Below are 12,987 nucleotides of genomic sequence, written 5' to 3'. Positions count from 1 at the left end.
GGGGGGGGGGGGGGAATTATTTCTTTCTCTGCTGTTTTTTAACCTGCCTCTTTTTTTCTGTCAGTGGGTTATTTTAAATCTTCCTGAGAACCATATCTTTAATATTAAATTAAAGGGTTAGCTAAAAGGAACGTAGTGGGTGGATTGCTACCACTTCCCTCAAACCTACTTATTATGTGTCTTCTTAAGTGTGCTTTAAATAGTTATAGCAAACATCATCGCTAAAAATCACAGTTACTTTCTGGCTGTAGGAGGTTCTCTGTATCACTCAGAGTCTTGGAGCAGTAGGAGAGGCAAATCAAAAAATCTGGAGTGCTTTTGAAACTGTCGCAGAAGGGGAGCAGAGCGTGTGTGATAAGCTGCAGCAACGAATTGTGCAAGGAAGAAAGAGAAAAGTACACTGGGTGAACTAGGGCAGGATGAAGTTCCTGCCACACCAAAAATAAGACGTCTCCTATTGAAGAGATGAGGGCTTACAGCAGGAGCAGCCTGTGCAGGGGGAGGTGCAGGAAAAGGGGACAGCAGGGAGTGCAGAAACATTATGCTTCTGACTCGGGGGCAAGGGAGATGGCTGGGAATGTAGTTAATTAAGAGATTTAGAAAGAGGGTTGATCTATTTTAGGTAAAATTAGTTCATGGGTTTTGTCTAGCTATATGCTAGACAGGTTGTACTTTCTCTGAAACAGACAAGCCTAAAAAAAGTGAATGAGAAAATTGGGGATAGGAAAGGTGTGCAAGGAAGGAAGAGAGCAAGACCTGAGAGACAGAGAAGTATGGGCTGGGGAGGATGTAACTGGGTAGCTAAAAAGGCCTGATGGTGGAAGGGTATAAAACAAGGGATCAAAGGAGAACAGCACAGCCCAGTACCAGAAAAAGCAACAAGGAGGGCTGAAGGACAGCAGCTTAGATTGCAGAACTGCTCCAGGTGCCTTTCTGTTGAGGGATCTTCAGTGAAAAGATCCTATAACATCTTTGTGTCCTAGAAAGTGGTATGTACTTCCTCCTTGTTCTGTCCTCCTTGCATCTGAAAAGGATGTTAAGATATAGAGCTGTGCTTTGGAACTCAAATCAGGCCATCTCCTCACTTCTGTGACTTTCTCAATAAAGCCAAGTGTCATTCCCAGATCCTAAACTCAAGGAGGCCAAAATAGATTGGCCAGTCGTCTGCTTTGTCGAAGTTCCCTCAATATCAAAGAAGCAGGAGGATTTTTTTTGCAGACAGTAGATATCAATATTCCCCCTTTATCCAGTCAAAAATCACCTTAGGACTTCTTGTAAAATTAGCAGTCAGCAGAGGTCCTTCAGCTCTCCTTAGACCCATTTTATGAGGAACATTATTTTCCATCTGCTGCCCCCAGAACAGATGATTAATTTGAAACTAGCATCTGGGGAGGTGTGAAGTTGTATTAGGAAGTTACTTCCTGGCTTTTTTAGAATATGTCCTTTTGGAGGACCTCCTCTGAGTCTGAAAAAGCTACTTGACTGAATACAGGCGTTGAATGTAGGAAGCTTATGATAAAGGAAGAAAGCTGTCTCTGAATACCTAGACACTAAAAGATCTCCACAAAGAACAGAGCTGATGATTCATATGGGGATGTATTTCTGTGTCTTTAGAAATTGTTCCTAGAAGTCCAACAACCAAAAACTCAGCAGTCAAAGACCTCTTGAACTTGCCTTGTTTTCTTTCCCAAAGACAGCATGTCTTCATTCCAGCCTAAGCTTTGGTCCTGAGTACAAAAAAAAGACAATAGGTATGGTCTGTTTATTTGGTGCTACAACACTGTATTATATAAAAAAAAGACTCGCTTCATTCTGCTTGTCTAAAGCAGTACATAAGATCCTAAAAAGGAGCTTCTTGCGTAAATAGCAGGGTTGGGGAAAAGCCTTTCTAGTATAATAAATACCTGTGATAGGACTGTGTAATATATATACTTCTAGAAAACTCATTTAGAAAGACGTTCAGAGTCACAGCAGCCAAGCAGTGACCGCTGTGATGGCCAGGTGCTGATGTGCATGTACTTCCCATTCCACAGGAACTTGAAATAGAAAGAAATCTATTCTTGTTAAGCTGCCAGTATAGAGAAAATACAGTAGAACTAGCTGGCACTGGGACTTAAATCTCAGGGTGTTCTTCACCACATTTTACTTTTTTCCTTTTTTTTTTTTTCCCTCTTCAAGGTTTTCAGGCACAGATTTGGAGCCATAGTGTCTTCATTTTACACTAGCATTATGGCCAGTGTGGTTATTGATTTGCATGACTCCAGTGAGGTGGTCGATTATAAACACCTGTTGATGAAGTTTTTAGAGGATAAATGTTGGTGTAAAGCTTGGCTGATGTGCTGAGGATTTACTTTTTAGTGTTACAATGAGGAGATGTGATGCATCAGAAAGCTCAGCTGAAATTACATGGGGAAGCATTTGCACAGAGTCAGTGTGAAAGGTTTGTCTCTTCCATGCAGTAGGTAACTTCTGGTGAAGAAGGTTCCTCTCAAGCTGTACTATGAACTGTAGGAACAGAATTAAGTAGGTCGACCTGGTAGTACAATATAATTTTCCAGTTACATATCTGCTCCCTGACAAGCACTAACCTATATTAAATAGTCTGCTACAGACATCACATTTCAGAAGATGAGTCAGTAGAGATGCTGAAGAAAAACTCCTGGGTGCATATCTCCTCCAGCCTTCCCAGTGTGTCCCTGGGGAAAAGATGTAGCCCTGATCTAAGTGGACGATAGAGACCGAGGGGGCTGTGCACATGCACTAAGAGCATGCGCTGCCCTGCAAGGTGTCAGCTGTGGGAAGCTGAGGGCAGCAAGCCTCTGAACTTACCTAGACAGTGTGCATCCTGTCTTGTATTCATATACTCATCTTGCAAATACTTTACAAACATGTATGTTACTTGGATTGAGTCAAAGGGTTCAATACACCTGACCTGAGTTCAGATTTGCCAAGCAGATGGGTTACTAAATACGCACTGGAGGTTTTCATGTAAGTTAGTGACACACTTAAAGTTTTGCTTTGCTGGCTCTGAAGACTAAAGTGGCTGTCAAACTAGGTCTGAGGACAAATAGGTTGAAAGTGAGTCACTTGCTATTATCAGCACAGCTGCACTGGAGAGGTGCTTTCATTTGCACGTCAAAGGGTAGAGGTGAGGTACTGCAGCAAGAGCAACCAGGAGGACATTGCAAGAAGTTACAAAGACAGAGTTTGCCTCTCTGTTACCTTCCCTGTATTATTGATTACTTAACTGCATCCTCTTAAATGTACATTGCTCTGATTTGTAAATTTTACTCCCCTTTAAATCACTTCAAAGTTTTGCTGATAACGCTAAAGAAACATTAAAACAAGTCATGTAAATTTACATTTAAAGCCTGCATTTCAATCTAGAAGCATGCAAATGCCATGCTGATACCTGTCAAATTTCACCTCAAGTTTCACCAACAGCTTCCTCACATTAGTAAGTCTTGGACAAACCAGTGATGACGGTAGTTTAACACAAAAATAGAAACTGTAATTTGGATGTTTGACTTAGTCTTTTCCCTGATTGCTTTGTCTTTCAGTTTGATTGGCTTCAGACAAGAACGTCAGGCTAATAGCACTGAAACTGCCATAGTGTTGCTTATTTATAACAGTTCCTTTTGTTCATGCTGCTAAATAAGGTGGCAATAAATATTCATTGCAGTTGTGTTGCACCAAATGGGAATCAGAGATAACTCCTCACACTCTGAATTGCATTTTATACTTAGTGTTTGCCACCACACTTGGCATTCATTATCTTTTGCTGTCAAATATCCTGTGTTTTCTTATTCAGTGACCTCATGTGTTTTAAATTATTTGTGGTTTACTAACAAATATTTGAAGAATGTTGCAGGTCCTCTTGGCAAAAATCAGTGAAATGTAACTGAACCAAATCTAATTGTCTGTGTGATTTAGATGAGTTTTTTACTTGCCATTTGCCTTAACACAATCCATAGACTTTACTAAAGATTCCCCCTCTGAAGTTCCTCAACAAAACCAAGACTTCACATTCAGCTTGAAATCCACATTGACATGGATTAGTATGCGTTTTGAGAATGGGAACAGACCATCCGTGAGAGATATTGAAACCATTTCTTTACTTATGCCAGCATCGTTTAGTTCTGACAATGTATGATAATGGTACAAAGACAGGTAATGCCTTATAATGGATGAGATTGTTTTTATTAATTAATTACTACATAATTTTATAAAGTATTAATAGAATTTATTCTATTTAAATTGGGAGGAATGATCAATATCCTGGAAGGCAGGGCTCACATTCAGAGGGACCTGGACAGCCTGAAGGAATGGGCCAACATGAACTTCATGAAGTTTGGCAAAGACAGGTTCTCAGCCCTGTACTTTAAATGGAGCCACCCAATTCATCAGTGCAGGTTGGGGCCTGTCTGGCTAGCTTACAGCTCTGCAGGAAAAGAGGCTGGGGCTTGGAGGCTCCGGTGGGTAGCAGATGTACAGTGTATCAACACTGTGCCTGTAACCACATATTGGGCTGCACTGGCAAGAGCATAGCCAGCTGGTCAAGGAAAGTGATTCTTCTGTTCCTCACTTGCAAGTTGACATCTGGAGTACTGTGTCCAGTTTCAGTCCCCCAGAACATGGTACTTTTTGTCAAATTGGAGGGAATCCAGTGGAGGGGCACCAAGACAGTTAGGGGTCTGGAGCCTGTGATGTGTGTGAAGAGACAGAGCAAGCAGGTTCTGCTCAGCCTGGAAAGAGAAGGCTGAGAGGGGACTGATTGCAGTCTTCCACAACCTAGAAAGGGATTACAGAGAAGATGGAGCTATACTCTTCTCCAAGATGAAGAGCCAAAGAGCAAGAGGCAACAGACAGAAGTTGCAGCAAGCAAGGTCCCAGCTGTGGAGGGAAGAACCTCTTCACCATGCGAGCAGGCAAGCACTGGAGTAAGTTGTCCAGAAATAATGGAATCTCCATTGTGGGAGATTTTTCGGACTCAATAATGCCGTAGTAACCAATTCCAGCTTTGAAGTTAGCCATGCTTGAAGCAGGAATTTGCACTAGAGATCTCCATAGGCCTCTTCCGAATTAAATGGTTCTATGATTCTGTTATATTATTTATAAGTTTGCTATTCAGAGGTATTGGGAGAACAAATTTAATGCCCCAAAATATGCCTGTGAAGCTCTACCTGATTCATAAAGCTGCCAACAACCAGGAAGGGCCGGCTGATCATGACTCCATATTTAGTGTAGCGCGCACCCTGTGCTCTAATAACCGCATGGATGTAGGTATATAAAGTTGTGCAAACACCTGTTGAAGTTGTCACTAGTTAGCATATCCACACCAAAATTTTTACATACATACACCAGCTAACAGTCCACTGTTATAAATATTTTCCATATAAGCGTTTTGAGAGAACTTAGAATTCTATTTTCCCTGAAGAACTTTAAGCTTAACAGTTTTTTCATGTTGTCTGTTTCCCTGCAATGCAAGATTGAAAAATACTTCCCTCAGTAGAGAGAATAGGAAAGAAACCACATAATGCAAGCCTGGAGCTTAGAGATGGGATCTTCTGCAGGAGAATTCTCTAAATTCAGGAAAGCAAATTACTGTAACTGGAGATGTCTCACATCACAGGGCTTTCATGATTGCTAAGGTGATCTATTCTTGAATTCCTAGAGCCAAAGCCCCTGTTCTTAATCTTGCTCTGGTTTTACCTGCATCCTCTAAACATTCTGCAAATTAACATCCGTGTCAAAAAGGATTTTGATGGCATTTCTAACAAGGACTTTCACCTGGAATATATCCCATTATAGTTCATCTGCTTGTGTCTGATGTCCCCATTCTGCTGCACAACAGATCCCAATCTGGTCAATACACATACTTCCCCTGTCCACCTTGTAGAGTCAAAGACCAGCAGTGTAGGGACCTGGATTAGTCTTCCCTTCTTTCTGGTATCCTTTTCATCACTGTTCCTGGATAGGAAAGCCTTCTCTAATCGCACTTACTTTGACCCTATTTCGGAGATAAAGTTGTGTTGTCAAGTACCCCTCCCTCACAAGGGCAGCCAGAGCACTTGGAAAAACAAAGGGCTCGAACAAAGGACTAATGTATTCAAAGTAACTAGCTCCAGAACACAGCTGTTAACATTGCAGCAGTGAATAGTGGTGTGATTCAGCTCGTTTATCCTCTGCACGGCGCAAAATGGAGTAATACTGGAAGAGCAGTTGGTATGAATGTTAAACATCGCAAGAGCAGTTTTGCTGCTTTCAGCGAGCAAAAGTGGTGCCCAGCCTTTACAGCGTCTCTTGCAAACAAGGTGCATCGGTGAGTAGCCTGTCACCTCTCCTCCATCACTGAGCAAAAGAAAATCTGACTCTTAGCCTGACCTTCTGGACAGTTACTCTACAGGCACTCGGTTATTCTTGATGTATTTTTTATTTTTTTACATGTAATGTTGGTTTATATTTTTATATATATGTATATATGCACGTGTATATATATACACACACATGTATGTGTATATATACATAATATATATACAGGGAAAACTTGGACCCAAATCAAGACCAGAGCTGAAACAGACTGTTCTGGTATTCTTTCTACCATAACACCCATAAGGCTTTCAAACCTGGAGCATCTTCTGCAGCACTTGGGTTATAAATGACAACTTTATCTCAAGGCAATTTCTGCTCTTCTTTCTGTAGTGGCAGTAGTAACTTCAAGGTTCCTGCCCACTGGAAGTAACCTGAGGAGAAAATGTTATTTCTTGACATGAATTTCACTGACAGATGGATGGCATGATCCACTTGCTGGTTGGAGCTATCTGTTCTACAGTTCATGCACCAGCTCTCAGAAAGAGACAGCTGGACACTGCCCATAATACCCATGGTAAATTCTTTCTGGAAAAAGCAGAAATGTAAGTAGGTGAACTGAGGTGTGAGTGGTGAGGATCCACCATGGTGAAGGTGACAAAGGAGGAGTCAGAAACAGCCTCCACCAGTACACCTGGTGACCATAAATTATCATAGGTAACCATGTTCCTGGAAGAACTTACAAGTTCTTTGGAAGAAAAAGGAATAAAAGGTATTGCAGCCTCCCAAAGGAGAAGCTTCAGTTTATGCTGTTATCTTGAAATCATCTTTTGACAGAAAAGAATATAAATTCTTGTTGGTAAAGCAAGCCAAACTGGGAAGGATGATAAGTCAGGGGGTGCCTAGAAATTTGAAAGACTAACAGAAAATTCTTTCTATACTGCTTTCTTCTACATTATTTCACATGCCCAGAATAACCATTCAGTTAAATATAACTTTACACCTTCCCACTGTTTTCCCAAGAGATTTGGAGTACATACGGATCATACCCAAGGGGCCTTGTCACTGACACCACCATGGACCAGTGTGGACTCCTTTTGAAAAAAAAAGGTGCAAGTGCTAGTGGGAGGGAAAGGACTCACAAATGTTTGTGTATTCCCTCCATCCTCAGCTAGCAGACATCTGTAATTAGCATGACATCTACTTTGCAGAGCTATACCTGATTTGATACGTTTTTAGGTAAGTTTTGTGTAACATACCAGCTGGAAGAAAGTGGGAAGCTGCCAGTGTAACAGGTAAATTGAATTGTGTTCTTAGATTTGTGAGCACAAATAAACACCGCTGCTGTCTTTGCGTGGTTTAAAGTTATGATCTGCTGGATCAGGCCAATAGCAACAGCTATCTCCTGTTAGAACTAATGTACAAATCCGAGAGTAGACAACCCTGGTTTATAACGTGGTTATACAATCTCCTTCACTGAAATGAATTTCAGTAAATAATTTCTCTCCTCAGGACACTTTTTCAAGTGATTTGAGATTTTGTCACATGAGGTGTAACAATATCTCTAATGTAATAGAGAAACTGAAGCAGCATTTTATTTCCCAATGCCTACATCCCTTTGTCCTCTAATATTGATGCTGAAACAAATAATGAAAGCTAATTATGCTCATTAACTCATGAAGTTAAACAGCTAGCATAACCAGCTTCAACTGAACAGGGCAAAGCACCAAAGGTTTTTTAAATATTTGGCCAGATTTTTCTCAATGTAAGAAAAAAATAGTAAAAGGATAGGACCTCCTTGTTTCCAATTGAAAAATACCTTCAAAGGATCATTAGGAATGTCCTTAACTTCTTATAGAGGCTAGGCTTACCCTAAGAACAGACAGTCTTTTTTTAAACAGACTCCCCTGCTAACTGTGCATTGCTTCTAGCTCCCACAGACCTGTCATGCCCCTAGTTCCCAGACAGATTCGGCCAAACCAGGAATACCAACACTGAGCAGATGACAACACTAGCAAAATTTAGTCAACATCAGTAATCCAAGAGATTATCCTTTTTGATTCAAGCAACTAGTCAAAATGTAATAATTTACAGGCATTAATTAAATGAAATTCTTTCAATCTGAAAGAGAAGCATTTAGGTATCTTTGATGAAATCCACACACTTGTAAGAAAATATGAAGTCTTACCTTCTTGACCTCAGGGGGAAAATAAGCAATAGGAGACAGTTGTGGTTTGGTTTGTTTGTTCTTTTTTGTTGTTGTTGTTCGTTTTTTTTTTTTCCCCAGCTCCTTGACCAGAGACATATCTTTGTCTATGGGCTACATCTTGAAAAGCGTGATTTTTTTCTTGCCAGTTTTTGCCTTGACTTCTCTAACTGAATCATTTGCTGCTGCCTAATGGAAAAACCTACCAGATTCCTTGGGGTAGGGTAGAAATGGAGGGAGGAGGGAAGAAAAGGGTAAAATAAGAGGAAAGGAAAGCAAAGTTAACACTGAGCAACCAGCAAAGGTGTTACCAATCTAGCCAAAGGGAGCAAATTCAGAAGATCAGCTGACAAGAAAATGAACTCAGCTGAGAGAGACAACCACTTTTGTGTCACTTCATCCTTACTTTCACTGATTGCCATTTTCTATGAGTAAGATAAAAATCCACAAAAAGAACTCACACAATTAAAATTCAGCTCATAGGAAATACCTTGCCCTCTCTTTATACATCAGTCTCTTCCTTCCTGAGCAATGTAACACTTGGGATTGAACCTGAGAAATTACTTAAAAGAAAGTTTTGCCTTGTCATCCATTTTCAGAGACTAATTTAAAAATACCCATCCATTTTATCAGCCCTCGTCAGAAGCATGTTTTTTACTCAAATAAAAGTAACCTTTTAGTGTAAAGGTTCCCAACTGTTTAAGAAAGTGAAAAGTAGCCTTGTGGAAATCAGTAAGAGTTAATTGTTGGTTTCAATAGGACCCATGTCTGATTTGGAGGATATAATGACTTCTTCAGATTGCTCTGAATGCCACAGCCGAGTGTTGGACTGAAGGATGCCAAACCATGCTTGCACTGTTGCACTGCCTCAGACCTGTGCATACCCTCAGGGAGCTGATTACCATCCACTGAAAAGGATGGTAATCATGGAATGGTTTGGGTTGGAACGGACCTTTAAAGGTCATCTAGTCCAACCCCTCTGCAATGAGCAGGGACATCTTCAACTAGATCAGGTTGCTCAGAGCCCTGTACAACCTGGCCTTGAATGTTTCCACCACCACCTCTCTGGGCAACCTGTTCCAGTGTTTCATCACCCTCATTGTAAACCATTTCTTCCTTATATCTAGTCTGAATCTACCCTCTTTCAGTTTAAAACCATTACCCCTCATCCTTTCACTACACTCCCAGATAAAGAGTCCCTCCCCATCTTTCCTGTAGCCCCCTTTAAGTACTGGAAGGCTGCTATAAGGTCTCCCCAGAGCCTTCTCTTCTCCAGGCTGAACAACCCCAACTCTCTCAGCCTGTCCTCTTAGGAGAGGTGTGCCATCCCCCTAGTTATTTTTGTGACCTTCCTCTGGACCTGCTCCAACAGTCCATGTCTTTCTTGTGCTGAGGGCTCCAGAGCTGGATGCAGTACTGCAGGTGGGGTCTCACCAGAGTGGTAGTGGCAGAACTACCTCCCTTGACCTGCTGGCCACACTCCTTTTGATGCAGCCCAGGATAAAGTTGGCTTTCTGGGCTGTGAGCGCACATTGCCAGCTGATGTCTAGCTTTTCATCCACCAAATCTTTACACTTTGCAGTAAACTCTGATTTTACCTATTACTGCACCTGATCCCACTGGAAACTTCAATATGCTCAAAGCTGATCAAAAAGGAATCTTAGTTTTCATATTGTTATGTGTGGGGCAGCTTCAGGCTAGTCAGTAACTTTATTGCCAGGGCATTTGAAGACTCTGAACATACTGGATAAACATACAGGTGTTTCCTAAAGAATGCCTGATGATATTTATATATTATATCTCATAATCTTTCAATATTACTTGCAAATTCCATTCTGTGTTCATGAAGTGCAAGAAAAACAACTGGTTTATCTTGTGCTAGGCAAGATTTGAAACAGGCATCTGGTTTGTATTTTTTATATAATATAGAAATATTGAGATCAGTGCAAATGAATTGTCCAGCTGGATAAGACAGTCATCTAATTCTGCATCCTGATGGCTCAGAGGGGAGTGTCATACTCTTGTCCTGGGGATCAAATTGATTCAGGCTGGAATGGAAATGATATTGTTCAATCCCTTGCTCCAAAAAAGGCCAAATTCAAGGTTAGATCAGGTTGCTTATGTGGTTGTCTGCCTGAATCCTGGATATCTCACAGGGGGTACATCCCCCACCTCTCTGGGCAGCCTGTTCCAGTGCTTAGTCAGCCTCTGGGAGATTAATCTTTTCTTGGTCTATCTGAAATATCATTGCTGCTGGCTCTTCTCTCATGAGCACCTCTAAGAGGAGTCTGCATTTGAGAGAAGCAAATAAAACCAGTTCAAAAACACATAAAAGAATTGTTACATTTCTCAACGTGACATCTCAGTGTTTTATCCACCTGCAATCACCCATCAAGCAGAGGTCTCACCTGAGCTGCAAACAGCGGTGCCCAGATATCACCACCTTGTTGGTGTTCTCCTTCTAAAATTCAGAAAAATGTTTGAAGAGTTTTATCTTTTCCCTCCAGTGCTCTTTCCTTTGTATTCAGTATGCAGGGCTGTTCATCACAGTATCCCCCATTTACTTGTCTCTCACTAGGTTCTTCTTCATTCAACTTGACTTGAACATTGTAATATTCTCAGGTTTTAACTAAAACAGAGAGCCATGTGGCTTCTGCAGATTTTGCTAATTCACTGTTCACATCCTCTTTCCAAATTTCCAAGTATTTAATAAGTTATGCAGATCAATTGTCAAAGCTTAATGTTTTTAAACACTTTGATGTTTTTAATATTTTGCCATCCTGAAAATTGATTTCTTAGTTCTATATCATTCTGAATCGTGGCCAGATTTGTAGCCATATGAAGATTCTGCATTTTTATAGCTGCTAAGAAAGGACTTCCTCAAAGGTTTTTGAATGATTAATTACATTATATTATCCTTTATCTGTTCTTGGTTGTTGGAGGTTTTTTTATATTTCAAATGATCAGTTAAACCTATTTTCCAGCTACAGGCACAAGGTTTACTGGCTATTGATTCTCTGGATCACCCAGAAAGCTGCCTTTTTTTTTTTTTTTTAATCTGAAAAAAATCCAGGATGAAGCACTCAGGATTTTTGCATATCTTTAACCCTCTAGCACAAAATCAGGTTTCAGTGAGAAATTAAATGCTTTAACATGCAATATATATTCTTTTATACATTATGTAATACATATTTATATAGACAGAATATATAATGCAATATATGTAAAAGTGTATAGGAGAACTATTTATATTATATAAAAACATAAAAATATTAATATGGTATTATGCTATTATGTAATTTAATAGTATATAATCTATGAATGGATATACAGTAACATGCATATATGCTATGAGTTAAATATATAACAATATACATAGAGCATATATAGTGTAATTAACTTAGATAATACATATCATTTATAAGAATATGAGTAAAATTTTAAAATAACATATTTAAAGTATATTATATAAAATATACTATATATTTAAGGTATAGATACAATGAAATCTAAGCATTTAACATAAATTTAAATAAATAAAATTAATTTTAGTATATCTATTTAATAAACATCAAATAAATTAATTTTAGTATACCTATTTAATAAGCATCAAATATAGAGTATGCATTAATATTTATGATGTGTTATATACTTAACATCATTTCATTTGCAGCTTTTCAGTGTCAGGTCTATGTCCTTTCCAAGCTCTTGAACACACACACCAGCTGAGTCTGTTGGAACTCTTTTATGTGCTGTTTTGGTTTGGTACCTACTGTTTTGTTCACCAGTTTGTTCTGGTACTTCCAGCTCATAAGATCATTACTCCCAAGCCCAGAACTGGCCTGTCTTCAACATTGTCTGCAGAGGCAACTGACAATAAGAAATCATGTAGCTTGCTAGTAATGCCCTTAATTGCTCCCTTCAAGCACTCAAGAGATCAGCTCTTGCATGGACACATTTCCCTCAGGAGCTGGAACCAGTATGTGCATCAGTGCTTAAATGTGTTGTTCACCCCTGGAAAGCCACTGGTTTAGTGCTATGCATACACACAATGCCCCAGGTGCATCCTTTCCTTTTAACACTGTATATTTGATCTTCAAATTCCTTTGAATATTCCTCTCATCCACAGCCATCTGCAATTTCTTCATTTGCTTATTATTCCACATGTTGAAGGACTCCTGTTTCTCACAGCAATCTTCCCCAGCTTTCCAAGTTTCTCCTAGTGCTTATCCTTTGCCCTCCCACTTCCCATCCAGTTCATCACTTCTCCTCAAAGCTTTCTCAGACTGGGATCTCCCTGGCTGGGGAGCAGCTCTGTGGAAAAGGACCTGAGGGTCCTGTTGGACAGCAAGCTCAATATGTGAAATGTGTGCTGCAGTGGCAAAGAAAGCCAACAGGATGCTGGGCTGCATCAACAAGGACATCACCAGCAGAGATAAAGAAGTCGTTATCCTGCTCTACTCAGCGCTTGT

The sequence above is a fragment of the Athene cunicularia genome (assembly GCF_003259725.1).
Source record: "Athene cunicularia isolate RWA chromosome 2 unlocalized genomic scaffold, athCun1 chr2_part1, whole genome shotgun sequence".
In the NCBI taxonomy this organism is placed as follows: domain Eukaryota; kingdom Metazoa; phylum Chordata; class Aves; order Strigiformes; family Strigidae; genus Athene; species Athene cunicularia.
This window is presented reverse-complemented; position numbering follows the sequence as displayed.